Raw genomic sequence first — 20,442 nt, forward strand, 5'->3', positions numbered from 1 at the left:
CACACCATCTCTTCTCCTATTCTTTTGATCTATTTCTGACAGAGCTTTCCTGTACATCATTTCCTCTCCATACCCTTCTTGCTCTCGGTAATGTGTGTATTTACCTAGTTGTATTGTACAAGGTTCGAGCGGGACTCATAGTGTACTGTCTCCATATCTCCATTTATCTAGTTTTTCTTTAAAGTTATGCACACTATTCTGTGACAATTCCATTATCCAATGCATTCCATTTTTCCACCGTTCTGTGTGGAAAACTTTATTTTCCAATATCCTTCACACACTGCCTCATCCTGATCTTCTTTACATGTCCTCTTGTCCTTCCATCTTCCGTCAACAGCACTAGGTCTTCTTTGTGTATCTTTTCAATATCATTTACTATCTTATATATTGTTATTAGGTCCCCACGTTCTCTTCTATCTTGTAAGTTTGGCAGTCCCATTTCCTTCAGTCGTTCTTCATATGTAAGGTACTTTAATTCTGGCACCATCTTTGTAGCAATCTTCTGTATCCTTTCCAGTTTTCTTATGTACTTTTTAGAGGTCGGAGACCATACCCCTGCTGCATATTTTTTTTTTTTTTTTTCTTTTCCCTCTTTCATACTCATCTCAATCACATCATTCATTCATTCACAACTTTACTATTTATCATATTCAAATATGATTTTCCTTTCAACTAATCCCTAATCACTCTTCCCACAACAACTGATCTTCACCAATTCTCTCACTCTCTTTATTCTTCTCAATATCATCTTCATCTTTCTCACCACTAGTCTCCACACATAACTCTCCAATCCTCTCATCCTCTCATCTTCATTTCTCCTACAGCACCAACACACTCATTAATTTCTGCAGAATTTTCCATCTCACATCAACATCTTCCTTCTGAAGAAAGACTTAATTCTCCTCCTCTCATCCACTCTTTCAATCACTATCACAGCCACCACCTCACCATCTCTCAGCACATCTCACTCCATTCCTTTCAGGACAACTTTCCTCATCTTTCTCCTCCACTACTTTCCCACCCACTCAACATTTATTGTCATCATCATCAACTTCTCATCAACCACACTCTTCTCTTCACAACATTCCTTTCATGAATCATCAACTTTCTCACCGTCATCCTTTCAACATCTCTTCATCTCACTTTTCTCTCCTCACATCCACATCCAGTCTGTCGCCATTCAAAGTCTTGATTCAGACCATCCTACCTCTAATGAAGCCATGTGCTGACAGTGCTCATGTCTGTCTATGTGTGTGCTGTGTGTGTGTGTGTGTGTGTATTTACCTAATTGTATTTACCTAATTGTAACATACGGAAAAGAGCTATGCTCGTGTTGTCCCGTCTCCATATCTATTAATGTCCAGCTTTTCTTAAAATCATGAATATTCCTTGCGTTGACCACTTCCACGTCTAAACTATTCCATGCTTCCACCCTTCTATGAGGAAGCTATATTTTTCACATCTCTCCTATAAGTGGCCATTTTAGTTTTTCCCATGCCCTCTCGACATTCTTTCATTCCACATACACAGATCTTCCCTATCCATTTTTCCATGCCAATCATCACTCTGTATATTGCTATCAGGTCTCCCTTTCTCTTCTGTTTTCCAGGGTCGGAAGTTGCATTCTTTTCAGTCTGTCTTCATAAGTCAAATCTCTTAAGTCAGGCACCATTTTGTTGCAGCCCTCTGTACTTTCTCTAGTTTCCTTATGTGTTTCTTTAAGTTCGGAGCCCACTGTATTGTTGCATATTCAAGCCTCGGTCTTATCATTGCAGTAATTATTTTCTTCATCATTTCTTCATCTAAATATCTGAACGCCACTCTTATGTTCCTCAATAAGTTCAATACTTCTCCAATTATTTTGTTTATATGTCTCTCTGGCGATAGGTCATTGGTAATTGTCACCCCAAGGTCTTTTTCTTCATGACTGGTTTTATGTCTTCATTTCCTATCTTGTACATACTCCTGATTCTTCTTTCACTCTTGCCAAACTCTATTTTCTTGCATTTTGTCGTGTTGAACTCCATTTGCCATGTACAGCTCCATTTCCATATTCTGTCCAAGTCTTCCTGGAGTAGTTCGCAATCTTTGTCACATCTCACTTTTCTTAACAATTTTGCATCGTCTGCAAATAGGCTCACATAACTGGACACCCCATCCACCATGTCATTTATGTAGACTGAACATTACTGGTGCCAACACTGATCCCTGTGGAACTCCACTCTCCACCAAGCCCCATTCTGATGGTCTGTCCTTAATTATTGTTCTCATTTCTCTTCCTACCAAAAGTCTTCCATCCATTTTAGTAAACTGCCATGCACTCCTCCTACCATTTCAAGTTTCCAGATCAGTCTCCGGTGTGGTACCTTATCAAAGGCCTTTTTTAAATCCAGATATATTCCATCAGCCCAACCATCTCTTTCCTGTATTACATCTATCACCCTCGAATAGTAACATATCAGGTTTGTCGTGCATGAACGCCCTTTTCTAAAACCAAATTGACACTCACAAAGTATGTCATTTTCTCCAAGAAGTCTGTCCATCTATTCTTCACCACCCTCTCACACATCTTAGCTACCACACTTGTAAGTGACACTGGTCTATAGTTCAATGGGTCTCTCTTGTTACCTGATTTATAGATTGGGACAATGTTAGCTCTTTTCCAGTCTTGGGGCACTACACCTTCCCTTAATGAGGCATCAATTACTTCACAAACTTTTTCTGCCAGTTGCTCCTGCATTCTCTTAAAATCCATCCTGATACCCCATCAGGTCCCACAGCTTTTCTCACTTCTAAACTCCCCATCATATTCTTGATCTCCTCCACAGTTACTTGAAACTCCTTCATAATCCCTTTCTGTTCCATTACCAGTGGTTTGTCAAAAGCAGTCTCCTTTGTGAATACCTTCCGAAAGCATCCATTCATAGCCTCTGCCATTTCCTGGGATCTTCACTGCATACTCCATTTACTTCTAAACTTTCAATACTTTCTCTATTTTTGATGTTGTTGTTCACATGTCTGTAAAAAGCCTTGGTTGGTCTTTACATTTATCAATTATATCCTTTTCTTGTTTCTTTCTTTCTTCTCTTCTAATCAACACATATTCATTTCTTGCTCTTTTGTAACTTTCCCACTGCTTAATCCGTCTTTTCCTTCTCCACCTCTTCCATGCATCCTCTTTTCTTGTTCTAGCCTTTTCACATCTATCGTTAAACCAGTCCTGCTTTCCAACTTCTCTATGTTGTCTTATTGGTACAAATTTTTCTCACCTTCTTTGTATATTTTTATAAATTCCTTCCACTTTTCATTTGCTCCTTAGCACTCTTGAATTTCATCCAATTTGTCTCTTGAAAGAATTTCTTTAGGTTTCCAAAATCTGTCTTGGCATAATTCCATCTTCCCACTTTATATTCTTCATTTCTTCTAGATTTCTCTTCATCTATCACCTTGAACTCCAAAACTGCATGATCACTCTTTGCTAAAGGGCACTCCACCCTCATCTCCTCAATGACCATTGGCTCTGTACTAAAGACCAAGTCCAGTCTTGACGATGCTCCCTCTCCTCCAAACCTAGTATCTTCTTTGACCCACTGAGTTAACACATTTTCCATTGCCAGTGTCAATAGTGTATTTCCCCATGTTGTCTCTGATCCTTCCATTGACCAGTCCTCCCAACACACCTCTTTACAATTAAAATCTCCCATCATTATAGTTCGTTCACAGCCACCCAACATTTCTTCCAGACATGTTCCTGTATCACTTATCATTTCTTCATATTCCTGTACTGACCATGCATTTGTCTTAGGTGGTACGTACACCACTATGTAGTGCCTCTTTTTCCTTCATTAGTTTCTGCTCTGATCTTTAGCACTTCTGCCTTTCCCATACCTTCTTTCACTTGATCCACCTTTATATCTTTTTAACCAGCAACATCACTCCTCCTCCCATCTTACCTACTCTATTTCTTTTCCAAACATTATATTTCCTTCTCCAACCATCATCAGGTCTTCTCCTCTCTCAGTTTTGTTTCAGTAAGACCCACAATATCTGGGTTCTTGTCCCTCAAGTAATCGTTGAGTTCTAAAATCCCGATATCACTCCATTTATGTTGGAATACATTACATTCCGCTCATCGTAAGTTTCTTTAGTCCTTTCTTGCTGTACTTTTCTGGGTTATGAACCACTTCCTCAGTCTCATATCCAAGATTCTCCAGAAAAACTCTTTCTTCTCCTCTTCTGTCCTCTCTTCATTTTTTCAAAGCCTCCTTTCTCAACTCATTTAACATTTCTCTTTCCTTTTCACCGAGATCTCTTCTCAACCAAATCTTCCTTGTTGTTTCCTGCTGGGCTAGCCTCCATGACTTCTCCACCAATTCATCTACATCCTTTTGTGACTTAAGTTTGATTCTTATTGGCCTCATACCTTCTCTTGTGAACTTTCCAATTCTATGGAAGTCCTCTATTTCTTGTACTAGGTCTTTTCCTCCTCCTGCACCACATTAATGATATTATTTATCACCTTTTTATGTTTTCTCTCTCTCCATTTTACTCGGTGTCTTATCCTCCTCACACCAAATATCACCACACATCTCTTTTTGTCTACAGTTTCCCTCACCAATGTCTCATTTGATTTAATAACCTTCACCACTTTCTCAGCAATCTTCTCTTCTATGATCTGTTGATCTATAATTTCAGCAAGGCCCAAAGTTTTCTCCCAGACTCTTTGATTTCCTTTTCCAGACTTGCAACTTTGTAATTTACCTCCTTTCTTTCCACTTCCTGACTTTTTTCCATTCAGCCTGCTTCTCCATCACTTTTCCTAGAGATTCTCCACATTTTTCGCAATTCACTTTAATTAGCTTAACTTCCTCTTTCAGTACTTCATTTTCCTTCTTCATATCAGCACACTCTTTCATTACATTGTCATAACTCGTTTCCAGGCCCCATACTTTTCAAACAGTTTTTCAATTTTACCTTCCAACTCCAGAATTTTCTTCACGTGTGTGTGTGTGTGTGTGTGCGTGTGTGCGTGTGTGTGTGTGTATGTGTGTGTGTTTCACTGTTTTGATCTGCTGCAGTCTCTCAGAGACAGCCAGGCGTTACCCTGAGCGAGCTCAGAGCTCATTATTTCCGATCTTCGGATAGGCCTGAGACCAGGCACACACCACACACCGGGACAACAAGGTCACAACTCCTCGATTTACATCCCACCTACTCACTGCTAGGTGAACAGGGGCTACGTGAAAGACACACCCAAATATCTCCACCGGCGGGAATGAACCCGGTCCTCTGGCTTGTGAAGCCAGCGTTCTAACCACTGAGCTACCGGGCACGTGTGTGTGTGTGTGTGTGTGTATTTATCTTCTTGTATTTACCTAGTTGTATTGTACAAGGTTTGAGCGGGGCTCATAGTGTCCTGCCTCCATATCTCCATTTATCTAGTTTTTTCTTTAAAGTTATGCACACTATGTGCTGTAACAATTCCATTATCCAATGCACTCCATTTTTCCACCATTCTGTGTGGAAAACTGTATTTTCCAATATCCTTCACACACTGCCTCATGCTGATCTTTTCACGTCCTCTTGTCCTTCCATCTTCTTTCATCAACAGCACCAGATCTTCTTTGTCTATCTTTTCAATATTATTTACTATCTTGTACATTGTTATTTGGTTCCCACGTTCTCTTCTATCTTGTAAAGTTGGCAGTCCCATTTCTTTCAGTCGTTCTTCATATGTGAGGTCCTTTAATTCCGGCACCATCTTTGTAGCAATCTTCTGTATTCTTTCCAATTTTCTCATATCCTTTTTAGAGCTCGGAGACCATACCACTGCTGCATATTCCAGCCTTGGGCGTATCATGCTTGTGATGATTTTTTTCATCATATCTTTATCTATGTAATGAAATGCCACTCTTATATTAGTCAACATCTTATATGATAGTCCAAATATCTTGCTTATATGTTTATCAGGGCTCAGATTTTCTTGTATGATCACTCAAAGATCTTTATCCTCTTTAGTCTTCATAATTTGCTCCTCTCCTATCAAATAGTTCCATACTGGTCTTCTCTTACTCTTTCCTAGTTCCATTATATGGCATTTCTTGGCATTAAACTCCAATTTCCACTTCTTGCTCCATTCATAGATCTTGTTTAAATCTTCCTGTCACAGCCGACAGTCCTCTCTGGTTTTGATAACTTTTAGCAACTTTGCACCATCAGGGAATTAATTTATATAACTGTTTATCCCAATGTGAATGTCGTTTACATAAACTTGAAACATAATGGGGCTAACACTGACCCTTGTGGCACTCCGCTAGTTACTTTACCCTAAGATGAATATGTATCTCTAATCACAGTTCTCATTTCCCTATCCTTCAAATAATCTCTTGTCCATTCGAGCAAGGTTCCATGCAGTCCTCCTATGGACTCTAGTTTCCAAAGAAGTCTTCCGTGCGGGACTTTATCAAAAGTCTTTTTAATGTCCAGATATACTGTGTCTACCCATCCATCTCTGTTTTCAAGTCCTGCAATAATTCTCGAATAGAAGCTTAATAAGTTTGGTACACATGACCACCCTGTCCTGAACCCAAATTGTCTGTTCGATATGACTTGCTCCTCTTCTAGAAATTTAACCCATTTTTCTTTGATAATCATTTCACATAACTTCCCTACGACACTTGTAAGTGACACTGGTCTGTAGTTTAGTGGTTCAGTTGCCTTTCCTCCTTTAAATATCAGTATTATGTTGGCTCCCTTCCACTCTATTGGAGCTTTCCCTTCATTTATTGAACTTTTATTTCCCAAATTGAATCCAGTAATTGCTCTTTACATTCTTTTAACACCCAGCCTGATACACCATATGGCCCCATTGATTTTCTGACTTTCAACTTATCCAGTAATCTTCCAATATCCTCTTTGTGCACTGCAATCTCCTGTAATCCTTGGCAATCCAATGACCTATTAGGTTCTGTGTAATCATCTTCTGCAGTGAATACCGTTTTGAAGCTCTCATTCATTATTTCACACATTTCCTTCTCTGTTTGGTATGTCTTCCCTTCTTTAATTATATTTTCAATTGTTTCCTTATTCTTTGTTTTGCCGTTTATAAACTTGTAGAAAAGTTTGGGTTCATCCTTGCTTTTATCCACTACATCTTTCTCAAACTTACTTTCTTCCTCTCTCCTTACTCTAATATATTCATTTCTAGTATCTTTGTACTGCCAACTATTATAGTCATTTCCCTGCTTTAAGAGTTCCTTCCACGCTTTATCCTTTGCCTTTTTTGCTTGTATACATCTAGCATTGTACCAAGCATGTATTTTTTTTCTGAACTCTATAAACAGGAAGAAACTTTTTTACTCCTTCATTGTATTTCTGTAAGAATGTCATATTTCTCTTGAACAGTCTTCCTGCACATAATATTACTCCACTCAATATCAGCAAAAGAACTCCTTAATTTTTCAAAATCTGCTCTTGAATAATTTAATCTCTCTCCTTTATAGTCCTCTCTGTAACTTATCTCATCTTCCTCCTATATTTGTATCTCTAATATCACGTGATCACTTTCCCCATTGGACTAAGGTATTGTATGATTGGAGGGGACTCTGGTTTCTTTGTGAAAACTAGGTCAAGCAACGATGGTTCTTCTTCCCCCCTGTACCTTGTTGACTCCTCCACCCACTGGTTCATTGTAACCATAGTGAACTGTAACACTCTGACTCCACTGCCAAGCATTATCCATTACTTCCATCTCTCTCCAGTTTATTTTTTTTACAATTAAAGTCTCCAATTAAGAGTATTCTTCTATCTCCTTATCATGTTATCTAGGCACTTTATCACCTCTCTTTGCATATCTTTATGCTCTTCTGATCCCATGTATTAGTCTTTGGTGGAACATATGTAACTATAATTTTTCTTTTCTTCAAATCTTCTGTTCTGATTGTTACTCCCATTACATCCACTTTGTCCTCACCATATTGCACATCCTCCATACATATATTATCACGAACCATTATTAGCACTCCTCCTCCCCCTTTATCCTTCCTGTCCCTTCTCCAGGATTATATCCCTCCTCTTTAAAGTTGACAAGGATCTCTTTCTTCAGTTTTGTTTCAACAATGCACATTACATCCGGCTTTTTCTCTTTCAAATAATCCCGAACTTCCAATATGCTTGATAACAACCCATCTATGTTAGTATAAGTCACTCTTAATTTATTGCCTCCTCCATGACCTCCTCTTTTTTCCTTAGGTACCACTTCTTTAGTCTCATATCCAGAACCCTCCAGTAAAAACTCTTCTTCTCTATCTCTGTCTTTTTCTCGTTTTTTTCCTTAGCTTCACTTCTTAGCACTTTCTTTTCCCTTTCCTCTAAATTCATATCTCTCTTTATCCATATTTCCTTGTGATTGACATCATCGGCCAGCTTCCCTTTTCTAGCCATATTTTCCTTTACAGTCACTTGAGATCTCATTTTCACCTTCATTGGTCTCTTATCCCCTTCTCTGTACCTTCCCAGCCTAATCACTTCCTCCACCTCCTGGTCAAATTCTTGTGTGCTGTCTTGTACTCGTTTGATAACTGTTTTGGCCATTTCCCTTTCTTCATGTTCTCTTGTGAGTTTTATTTGGATTTTTCTTTTCCCTCATCCCATAAATCACGAAACTTTTTTTCTTGTCCACTGCATCCCACACCAAATCTTCCTTTTCCTTTATAACTTCTGTTACAGCGACTTTTGTGTTCTCCTGAATTTTTGTCTACTTACCACTTCTGAAAATATGACTTTTTCCTCTTCTTAATTGCTCCTGTTTCCATTAATTTCTTAGTTCTTTCAATTTGTTATCACCTAGACCACCTTCTGCCCTGTCTGTAATCCCATCCTGCACTTTATCCCTGAAGCTCTTTAAAGAGCTTTCATAATTTTGGCATGTGGTTTTTAGAATGTCATTTTGCTTCCTTATTTCCAGAATCTCCTCTTTCAATACCTGATTTATTACACTGACCTTCTCGCATTCAGCTACTCTCAATTTCAGGGCAGTGTTCTCCGTTAGCAGTTGGTCTTGTTTGTCCATGAGACTGGACATCACCTCCTTCATATATCTTCTCTTTCTACATCAATAAGCCTTCTCATATTAACTCATTCATCCCAGAAACCCGAGAAATCCTTTTCCATAGTATCATCAGTCAGTTTCCTTAAACTAATAGGGGTTTCTATAAACATTGGTTTTCACTCAGCGTATGTTTTGATTCTGCCATGTGTGTGTGTATGTATTTATTTACCTAGTTGTAGTTTTACAGGGCCTGGGCTTTACAGTCGTGTGGCCCTGTCTCCATATCTACACTTATCCAATTTTTCTTTAAAACTGTGTACAGTCGTTGCAGACACTACTTCTTCATTCAAACTGTTCCACGTCTCAACACATCTTTGCGGGAAACTATACTTTTTAATATCTCTTAGACATCTTCCCTTCCTCAGTTTCTTATTATGCAATCTTGTACTTCAACTGGCATATTCTTCTCTCAGGATCAGATACTCATTGTCCACTTGGTCCATTCCGTTGATCAATTTATAAACTTGTATGAGATCTCCTCTCTCCCTTCTCTGTTCCAATCTTGGAAGATCCATAGCCTTTAGTCTTTCCTCGTATGTCATCCCTTCAAGTTCTGGGACCATTCTTGTAGCTATTTTTTGTAGTCTCTCCAGCTTCCTTATGTGTTTCTTTTTGTGAGGGGTCCACATTACTGCATATTCCAATCTGGGTCTTATTATAGTACTTATCAGTTTCTTCATCATTTCTTTGTCCATGTAGTGAAATGCTATTCCAATATTCCTTAGCAAATTATATGTCTCTCTGAAAATTCTATCAATATGGCTTGCCGGTTGGTTATTTTCTTCCATTGTCACTCCCAAATCCTTTTCCTTTTTAACTTTCTCCAGTTCTACTCCATCTCCCATCTTATAGATTTCCACAGGTCGTCTTTCACTCTTTCCTATTTCCATGACATGGCTTTTGTCCACATTGAATTCCATCTCCCACTTTTTACTCCATTCCCAAATCTAATTTAGGTCTTCTTGCAGTATTTCACAATCCTCTTTTTGCTTTATAACTCTGCACAGTTTTGCATCATCCGCAAACAGGTTTATGTAGCTGTTCACTCCTTCTGGCATGTAATTTATATAAATGAGAAAAAGTATTGGCGCCAATACTGACCCCTGTGGCACTCCGCTTTCTACTGCTCTCCACTTGGACTTCATATCTTTGACTACCATCCTTATTTCTCTCCCCCTCAAATAATTTTCCATCCATCTCAATGTGCTTCCTTTTATATCACCCTTCTCCTCTAATTTCCACAGCAACCTTTCATGTGGCACTTTATCAAACGCCTTTTTTAAATCCAAATAAATACAATCTTGTACCCTGTCAACTATTCTAGAGTAGAAACTCAGTAAATTTGTTACACACGACCAACCTTTTCTAAAGCCAAATGTGTGTGTGTGTGTGTGTGTGTGTGTGTGTGTGTGTGTGTGTGTGTGTGTGTGTGTGTGTGTGTTTCACTGTTTGATCTGCTGCAGTCTCTGACGAGACAGCCAGGCGTTACCCACGGAGCGAGCTCAGAGCTCCTTATTTCCGATCTTCGGATAGGCCTGAGACCAGGCACACACCACACACCGGGACAACAAGGTCACAACTCCTTGATTTACATGCCGACTCACTGCTAGGTGAACAGGGGCTACGTGAAAGGAGACACACCCAAATATCTCCACCCGGTGGGGGAATCGAACCTCGGTCCTCTGGCTTGTGAAGCCAGCGCTCTAACCACTGAGCTACTGGGCGCGCGCGTGTTTCACTGTTTGATCTGCTGCAGTCTCTGATGAGACAGCCAGACGTTACCCTACGGAACAGAGCTCATTATTTCCGATCTACGGATAGGCCTGAGATCAGGCACACACCACACACCAGGACAACAAGGTCACAACTCCTCAATTTACATCCCGTACCTACTCACTGCTAGGTGAACAGGGCTACGTGAAAGGAGACACACTCAAATATCTCCACCCGGCCGGGGAATCGAACCCCGGTCCTCTGGCTTGTGAAGCCAGCGCTCTAACCACTGAGCTACCAGCATTACATGTATTGATCATGGTCAGATATTCAATGGCTAGATAGAATATGGTGTTGTTAAAAGAAAATATATTGTAATCAAGAAGTAGCTGATTTGGATAGTAAGAGCACTTATTTTCTGGTTGGCATTTCGATTTGAACTAAAACCTTCAATATTAAATGCACTAAAGGAACAGAAGGCAGAGCTGGGCATTGTGGCACCAAGTTGTAACTTTGTGACTTTGCTGCACCATGAATTTTGAACTGGCAAAGTCTAAAGTCATAAACTTTTGAAAAAGACTAAGCAAAAATGCACTGCCAATTCCATAACTTTTGCTGCAATGTTGAACAGGGACAAGATAACTTTTTTTCATAGAAATTGCTGTGGCTGGAGAAGATGGGCCAGGAGGACATGGAGGTGAAGGAGAATGACATGCAGATATTAGTTTAGGTTGTGTTTTATCTAAAAAAAATTAATATGTACAAATTATTAAATGTGGTTCTCAGCACCATCATGCTAAAGTTTACTCATTAATTTAGAGAGTTGGACTGGGAAATAAAGTTGTAGTCACAAAGTCACAAATCACACTGGGGGCGGCCAAAAATAGTCACAAAGTTGTAGGTGCACCAAATCCGGCAGAGTCAGTCATGCCTGAAAAAATAAGAATATACAGTACCTTCCTAGGTTTCATGCATCCAGAGTTTTCCATATTATCACCCTAAGTTTCATTCTACCTTCATTAGTAATCTCTCTCTCTCTCTCTCTGTTTGTAAAAATAAGAACAATCCTAAGAACTGGTAATAGAACAAGACTGAGAATGAAAATGGAGTTATGTATATGAGTGAGAAAGAAACAATTTAATGAAAATGACATAGCATTAAATGAATGATAGGGGAAAGAAATTTCACTCCTTTGTCCCTGCCCCTTAAGGCCATTTCATACCAGATAAGACGCACACGACGCACGAGGCGCATAACTGCGTGGCTTAAAAATCACCTCAGTGTATTTCCAATAGGAAAGTTCACACCGGATGTGAAACTTTGGGACAAATGCCACCCACATTGCGCACACCGATTCCAAGATCACCAGGCAGGCGGTTTTTCTGGCAATAGTATCGATGGGTTATGCCCATTGGGACTCCAGTCTTTGTGCTTTTGTCTCCAGAGGCATACCACACAGACCCTCAACTCTCCCTCATTCACTCTCTGTCCTCCACTGTGAACTGATGGATGTCCTGTAGTTGGTGCCTTGCTTCTTAATATCTTGTTCATTGAATGATTGAACTTCAGGGAACTGAGCTGGACTCAGTCTGAAATACTATCCAAATTTCCCTCATCCATTTTTAACTCTTAAATAAGATGATATTCACCACATTGCAGTCGTTTCATATTTGCTTGATATACCCAATTCCTTTTCGTCTTATTAATCAATGCTAAAGATAACATTAATAACTCCTCTTCCTACACCTCCCCTCCTCCACCTCCACGTCAAGAACTGTTAAGTCAACAAGCCTCCACTACAGCGAATCTTTCTCCTAGCATCGCACCCAGTGTGAACATACCCATAGCAACCAAAGTCAGCTCAACCTAGAGTTTGCTGCTTTGTTGTCCGGCATGAAATGACCTTTATCCTTCACTGATAAGGGGCAAGGGGGAGTGACAAAAAGAGAGGTTTGAGACAAGACAAAGGTAGAGGAAAGGAAAAAAAAAGGGGAAAAGACAGGCATTATATATTGAGCAGTGACTCTCCCAGCTGGTGAGTTTGTTTTGTGTATTCAAGCTAATCTAGTTAAGTAAAATTACCACACATCCTACTGTATTTATTTTTGTACTTTGATTATTGTTAATATGAAATTTATTTGCCAGTTTATCATTAAAATATAAAAATATACTCTTATTTAGAGAAAAATTGTCTCAAGTTAACGTAGCTGTTACTTGACATGTTTATTCAGCAAATCACCTACTAATATAAAATTATTTGTCACATGTATGTCTGTGTGGTCTTAACAGGTGCCAGAAGCTGAGATGCCATACCTTGCAGGCTATGAGGAGACAGGTTTTCTCAACAACCTCCATGTTACTATTGATGACATTGAGTTTCTAGCTGACAATTGTACCAAGGTGAGAATATTTTGACTTGAATTGGATCCCTCTCTGCATAAAACTGGGTTTCTTGCAAAAGTTATTACAGAAGAGAAAGGAGTAATAAAAGAAACATTTGAAAGGTGGCTGAAGCACTGTTATATGCCAGGGGACAGATAGATAACTGTACACATACTAAAAGGTGGATGACAAAGGAAATGTAAATTTAAGAATATTCAACCATTAAGCACACAGCACATTAACTGAAAGAAAGCAATTGTGCTTTAACGGGTGATATGTCCAGCATAGTATTTTTATTTATTTATTTTTTCCCCAAAATCAGCTGCTACAAAGTCACCTGTCACAAGGCACAGACTTTATTTTGCTAAGGAACACAAAGATTTATCTCTGGAGAAAATGTTGTGGTCATATGAAAGTGCTTTTAGTGTTACAGTATACTATGGAGAGGCATTCAGATTCACTTATGGTGAATGCATATTTTTCATAACATGAACAAAGTAACCATGTATTTCTCAATAATGGTGGTATTGTAAGCAGTGAGTGATATTTAGACATCCTGCACAACAATCATGAAGAATGTTTTGGCAAATGTAACACACTTTAATGCAGGTTAGGTCTTTCTGTTACACACAAAACTACTTCTAGAACATTTTTATATTGTACTATGGATTACTTTGACTGGCCACCTAATAGTTCTGATTTGAATCCCATTGAAAATATTTGGTCTGTAATGAAAAGGAAGCTTCCAGAAATGGACACTAGTTCTTTAGCAAAGTTGAAGTGTGTGCAGTGTAAAACTGTGGGATAAACTGCCAAAGGAGCTAATACAAAAAAGGCTGCTGACTCCTTCCCTAACCAACTGCAGAAGATTATACAGAAGAGAAGGAATGCAATAAATTACTAGGAAGTTAGTTACAAGAAAATGTTCTATAGATTTTTTGTCATATATGATAGTCATCTTGTGAGTACCCATCTCCATGTTCAGCTTGAAATATAACTTTCTAGCTATCAATTAACTTAAATGCCTACTTTGCATGCTACACTTCAAGCACACTTTCTTCTTAAAGCAGCAGCAAGATCATTTTCAAACTTGCATTCTTTTTCTGGACATAACAAATATAATGAAAAGAGTGAGGAAATTAAGGTATAGCTTGCTTCCATCACCAAAGGAGATATAGAGTCTCAATGTCATTATCACTTGTTCACTGAGATTAAAATATTCTTCTAATCTTGTTGCACGATAAGTGGCAAAGATGCTTCAAACTACTTGTTTCACATCCTGAATTGAATTTTTAAGTAACTTTTAAAATTATGTATCTGCTGCTTTAGGTGTACAGTTGTTTCCTCATTCCTCATACCAAATAACGTGATTTGCTTTCAGATCTATGTGTGGCACACACGAACACAGAAAAGCAAGGCCGCCTCAAGAGAGATACTGGACAATAAGTATGATGGTACTAACCTCAGACATCTACAAGCAGCAATGGCTGTTCAGTAATCATATGAAAGGTAAATAAAGTACCATATCTAGTACTTATTGAAATCACTTAATATTAGTTTTTTTTGCCATATTATGGACCAGTTGGCAACAGTATAAAGAAAAGTTTGCATCCTTAATAGATACAGTTTTAGCCAAAAATATGCGACCATGTGGGTACATGGTCGTGTATTTATGCCAAAAAGAGAATTGTGTTTAGAAGGGTGAAGTAAAATTAGACAAAAATTTGTGACCATTCTATAACGTCAGACAAAAATTTGTGACCATTCTATAATGTCATAGAATCTTTCCCACTCAGGCCAAACACAAAGCTAACTCTCAGTCTGCCTCTGGTGGTAGTAGAGTGAGGTTGTCTGCACTGTCTTGCTCCTTGACAGGCCTCTGAATTTACAGGACTTGAGTGGTTAGTAGTGCTTTATTTGCCACACTGTCAAAATCTAAGGATTTAACAAATTATACAATTGCTTAGATAATTGTTCTGAAGAAAGGAGGCCATACAATTACTGAAATTTGCAATGTGAGTGGCATAGGGCGAACGAGTGTGAAGTACATTATGAAAGAGGAAGTGATCAAATACCAGAAAATGCCTTCCTCTGGCAGACCATGCAAGATTTCAAATTATGCTACAAGCATACTGCAATGAACAGTAAAGTCATTTCAGTATGTTTATAGCACAATTTGAGATCTTGCATGGTCTGCCAGAGTAAGATATTTTTTCTGTGGTATTTAATTTCTTCCTCCTTCATGAAGTATGATGATTGCACTCCAGTATAAAGGTGGTGGATATGCAATTCAAGTGCACCCACATTTTTATGTGTTTGTCTCATCAGCATTTTATACTGTATAAAAGTACATTTCCTCTCCAACAAGTGAGCATAGGAACTCTTCCAGCTTAACAAAGTATTCAAATATTTGAAAATTAACTCTTCTGACCTAAAGTAAACTATTCAAATATGAAGTGAAAATATAAAGTAGAGTTACTCCCACATAAGTTGGACCAATTAGAGGAAAAACCAATCCAAATTATCTGAAAATCCAAGTTGCTCGAAGGATGAGGGACTTTTATTTTCACATTTTGCAAGCCTTTTAACACTAACAATTGAGATCTGTGTAATATATTACGTAAATAAGACTTAAATACATGGCCTGTGTGCGCGCGTGCACACACACACACACACACACACACACACACACACACACACACACACACACACACACACTTGGACAGAATATGGAAATGGAGCTGTACATGGCAAATGGAGTTCAACACGACAAAATGCAAGAAAATAGAGTTTGGCAAGAGTGAAAGAAGAATCAGGAGTATGTACAAGATAGGAAATGAAGACATAAAAACCAGTCATGAAGAAAAAGACCTTGGGGTGACAATTACCAATGACCTATCGCCAGAGAGACATATAAACAAAATAATTGGAGAAGTATTGAACTTATTGAGGAACATAAGAGTGGCGTTCGTATATCTAGATGAAGAAATGATGAAGAAAATAATTACTGCAATGATAAGACCGAGGCTTGAATATGCAACAATACAGTGGGCTCGAACTTAAAGAAACACATAAGGAAACTAGAGAAAGTACAGAGGGCTGCAACGAAAATGGTGCCTGACTTAAGAGATTTGACTTATGAAGACAGACTGAAAAGAATGCAACTTCCAACCCTGGAAAACAGAAGAGAAAGGGGAGACCTGATAGCAATATACAGAGTGATGATTGGCATGGAAAAATGGATAGGGAAGATCTGTGTATGTGGAATGGAAGAATGTCGAGAGGGCATGGGAAAAAACTAAAATGGCCACTTATAGGAGAGATGTGAAAAATATAGCTTCCTCATAGAAGGGTGGAAGCATGGAATAGTTTAGACGTGGAAGTGGTCAACGCAAGGAATATTCATGATTTTAAGAAAAAGCTGGACATTAATAGATATGGAGACGGGACAACACGAGCATAGCTCTTTTCCGTATGTTACAATTAGGTAAATACAATTAGGTAAATACACACACACACACACACACACACACACACACACACACACACACACACAAATGGGCAAGCCTCTTAATGTGTATGATGCCTGACTTAAGAGATTTGACTTATGAAGACAGACTGAAAGAATGAAACTTCCAACCCTGGAAAACAGAGAAAGGGGAGACCTGATAGCAATATACAGAGTGATGATTGGCATGGAAAAATGGATGGGAAGATCTGTGTATGTGGAATGAAAAGAGTCGAGAGGGCATGGGAAAAACTAAAATGGCCACTTATAGGAGAGATGTGAAAATATAGTCATAGAAGGGTGGAAGCATGGAATAGGTTAGAGTGGAAGTGGTCAAAAGGAATATTCATGAAAGAAAAGCTGGACATTAATAGATATGGAGACGGGACAACAGAGCATAGCTCTTTTGTATGTTAGAATTAGGTAAATACAATTAGGTAAATACACATAGCTCTTTTCACAGAAATTAGGTAAATACAAAGGTAAATACACACACACACACACAAGTAGCTCAGTGGTTAGAGTGCTGGCTTCACAAGCCAGAGGAGGTTCGATTCCCGGCCGGGTGGAGAGATTTGGGGTGTCACATGTATGAAGTGTTCACCAGCAGAGTAGAGGGATGTAAATTGAGGATGTGATGTTGGTGGTGTGTGTGCCTGGTCTCAGGCCTAGCAGGAAGATCAAGGAAAATTTGAGTTGAGATCTCGTGAAAAGGAAAGAGAAATGATCTGGCTGTTGAGAAAGGAGAAAAAATGAAGAGAGGACAGAAGAAGAGAAGAAAGAGTTTTTCTGGAGAATCTTGGATATGAGACTGAGGAAGTGGTTCATACACACACACACACACACACACACACTAAAGAAACTTACATATGAGCGAAATGTAATGTATTCCAACATAAATGGAGTGATATCGGGGATTTTAGAACTCAACGATTACTTGAGGGACAAGAACCCAGATATTGTGGGTCTTACTGAAACAAAACTGAGAGAGGGAGAAGACCTGATGAAGGTTGGAGAAGGAAATATAACGTTTGGAAAAGAAATAGAGTAGGTAAGATGGGAGGAGGAGTGATGTTGCTGGTTAAAAAAGATATAAAGGTGGATCAAGTGAAAAAAGGTATGGGAAAGGCAGAAGTGCTAAAGATCAGAGCAGAAACTAATGAAGGAAAAAAGAGGCACTACATAGTGGTGTACGTACCACCTAAGACAAATGCATGGTCAGTACAGGAATATGAAGAAATGATAAGTGATACAGGAACATGTCTGGAAGAAATGTTGGGTGGCTGTGAACGAACTATAATGATGGGAGATTTTAATTGTAAAGAGGTGTGTTGGGAGGACTGGTCAATGGAAGGATCAGAGACAACATGGGAAATACACTATTGACACTGGCAATGGAAAATGTGTTAACTCAGTGGGTCAAAGAAGATACTAGGTTTGGAGGAGAGGGAGCATCGTCAAGACTGGACTTGGTCTTTAGTACAGAGCCAATGGTCATTGAGGAGATGAGGGTGGAGTGCCCTTTAGCAAAGAGTGATCATGCAGTTTTGGAGTTCAAGGTGATAGATGAGAGAAATCTAGAAGAAATGAAGAATATAAAGTGGGAAGATGGAATTATGCCAAGACAGATTTTGGAAACCTAAAGAAATTCTTTCAAGAGACAAATTGGATGAAATTCAAGAGTGCTAAGGAGCAAATGAAAAGTGGAAGGAATTTATAAAAATATACAAAGAAGGTGAGAAAAATTTGTACCAATAAGACAACATAGAGAAGTTGGAAAGCAGGACTGGTTTAACGATAGATGTGAAAAGGCTAGAACAAGAAAAGAGGATGCATGGAAGAGGTGGAGAAGGAAAAGACGGATTAAGCAGTGGGAAAGTTACAAAAGAGCAAGAAATGAATATGTGTTGATTAGAAGAGAAGAAAGAAAGAAACAAGAAAAGGATATAATTGATAAATGTAAAGACCAACCAAGGCTTTTTACAGACATGTGAACAACAACATCAAAAATAGAGAAAGTATTGAAAGTTTAGAAGTAAATGGAGTATGCAGTGAAGATCCCAGGAAATGGCAGAGGCTATGAATGGATGCTTTCGGAAGGTATTCACAAAGGAGACTGCTTTTGACAAACCACTGGTAATGGAACAGAAAGGGATTATGAAGGAGTTTCAAGTAACTGTGGAGGAGATCAAGAACATGATGGGGAGTTTAGAAGTGAGAAAAGCTGTGGGACCTGATGGGGTATCAGGATGGATTTTAAGAGAATGCAGGGAGCAATTGGCAGAAAAAGTTTGTGAAGTAATTGATGCCTCATTAAGGGAAGGTGTAGTGCCCCAAGACTGGAAAAGAGCTAACATTGTCCCAATCTATAAATCAGGTAACAAGAGAGACCCATTGAACTATAGACCAGTGTCACTTACAAGTGTGGTAGCTAAGATGTGTGAGAGGGTGGTGAAGAACTAGATGGACAGACTTCTTGGAGAAAAATGACATACTTTGTGAGTGTCAATTTGGTTTTAGGAAAGAGGCGTTCATGCACGACAAACCTGATATGTTACTATTCGAGGGTGATAGATGTAATACAGGAAAGAGATGGTTGGGCTGATGGAATATATCTGGATTTAAAAAAGGCCTTTGATAAGGTACCACACCAGAGACTGATCTGGAAACTTGAAATGGTAGGAGGAGTGCATGGCAGTTTACTAAAATGGATGGAAGACTTTTTGGTAGGAAGAGAAATGAGAACAATAATTAAGGACAGACCATCAGAATGGGGATTGGTGGAGAGTGGAGTTCCACAGGGATCAGTGTTGGCACCAGTAATGTTCGCAGTCTACATAAATGACATGGTGGATGGGGTGTCCAGTTATGTGAGCCTATTTGCAGGCGATGCAAAATTGTTAAGAAAAGTGAGATGTGACAAAGATTGCGAACTACTCCAGGAAGACTTGGACAGAATATGGAAATGGAGCTGTACATGGCAAATGGAGTTCAACACGACAAAATGCAAGAAAATAGAGTTTGGCAAGAGTGAAAGAAGAATCAGGAGTATGTACAAGATAGGAAATGAAGACATAAAACCAGTCATGAAGAAAAAGACCTTGGGGTGACAATTACCAATGACCTATCGCCAGAGAGACATATAAACAAAATAATTGGAGAAGTATTGAACTTATTGAGGAACATAAGAGTGGCGTTCGTATATCTAGATGAAGAAATGATGAAGAAAATAATTACTGCAATGATAAGACCGAGGCTTGAATATGCAACAATACAGTGGGCTCGAACTTAAAGAAACACATAAGGAAACTAGAGAAAGTACAGAGGGCTGCAACGAAAATGGTGCCTGACTTAAGAGATTTGACTTATGAAGACAGACTGAAAAGAATGCAACTTCCAACCCTGGAAAACAGAAGAGAAAGGGAGACCTGATAGCAATATACAGAGTGATGATTGGCATGGAAAAAATGGATAGGGAAGATCTGTGTATGTGGAATGGAAGAATGTCGAGAGGGCATGGGAAAAAACTAAAATGGCCACTTATAGGAGAGATGTGAAAAAATATAGCTTCCCTCATAGAAGGGTGGAAGCATGGAATAGTTTAGACGTGGAAGTGGTCAACGCAAGGAATATTCATGATTTTAAGAAAAAGCTGGACATTAATAGATATGGAGACGGGACAACACGAGCATAGCTCTTTTCCGTATGTTACAATTAGGTAAATACAATT

General features: G+C 38.9%; 2 long non-coding RNA genes across 4 annotated transcripts in view; one reads left to right on the forward strand and one right to left on the reverse strand.

Annotated features, from left to right (window-relative positions):
• Positions 1-58: 58 nt before the first annotated feature.
• The window catches only part of LOC123514102, a 31,457-nt gene continuing 11,073 nt past the window's right edge, over positions 59-20,442 (forward strand). Inside the window, exons 1-3 of one of the 3 annotated variants that reach the window (XR_006677519.1) lie at positions 59-92; positions 13,112-13,222; positions 14,586-14,713. This is a non-coding gene — a long non-coding RNA (uncharacterized LOC123514102). Of the gene's footprint in view, positions 93-11,746; positions 12,858-13,111; positions 13,223-14,585; positions 14,714-20,442 lie in introns of those variants that run through there. The other 2 variants (XR_006677518.1, XR_006677517.1) reach the window with 2 other exon arrangements.
• Positions 11,559-20,442, reverse strand: part of LOC123514103 — a 33,491-nt gene continuing 24,607 nt past the window's right edge. The window contains exon 3 of the long non-coding RNA XR_006677520.1: positions 11,559-11,753. This is a non-coding gene — a long non-coding RNA (uncharacterized LOC123514103). The remainder of the gene's footprint in view (positions 11,754-20,442) is intronic.

Source organism: Portunus trituberculatus, chromosome 37 (assembly GCF_017591435.1).
Source record: "Portunus trituberculatus isolate SZX2019 chromosome 37, ASM1759143v1, whole genome shotgun sequence".
Lineage (NCBI taxonomy): Eukaryota > Metazoa > Arthropoda > Malacostraca > Decapoda > Portunidae > Portunus > Portunus trituberculatus.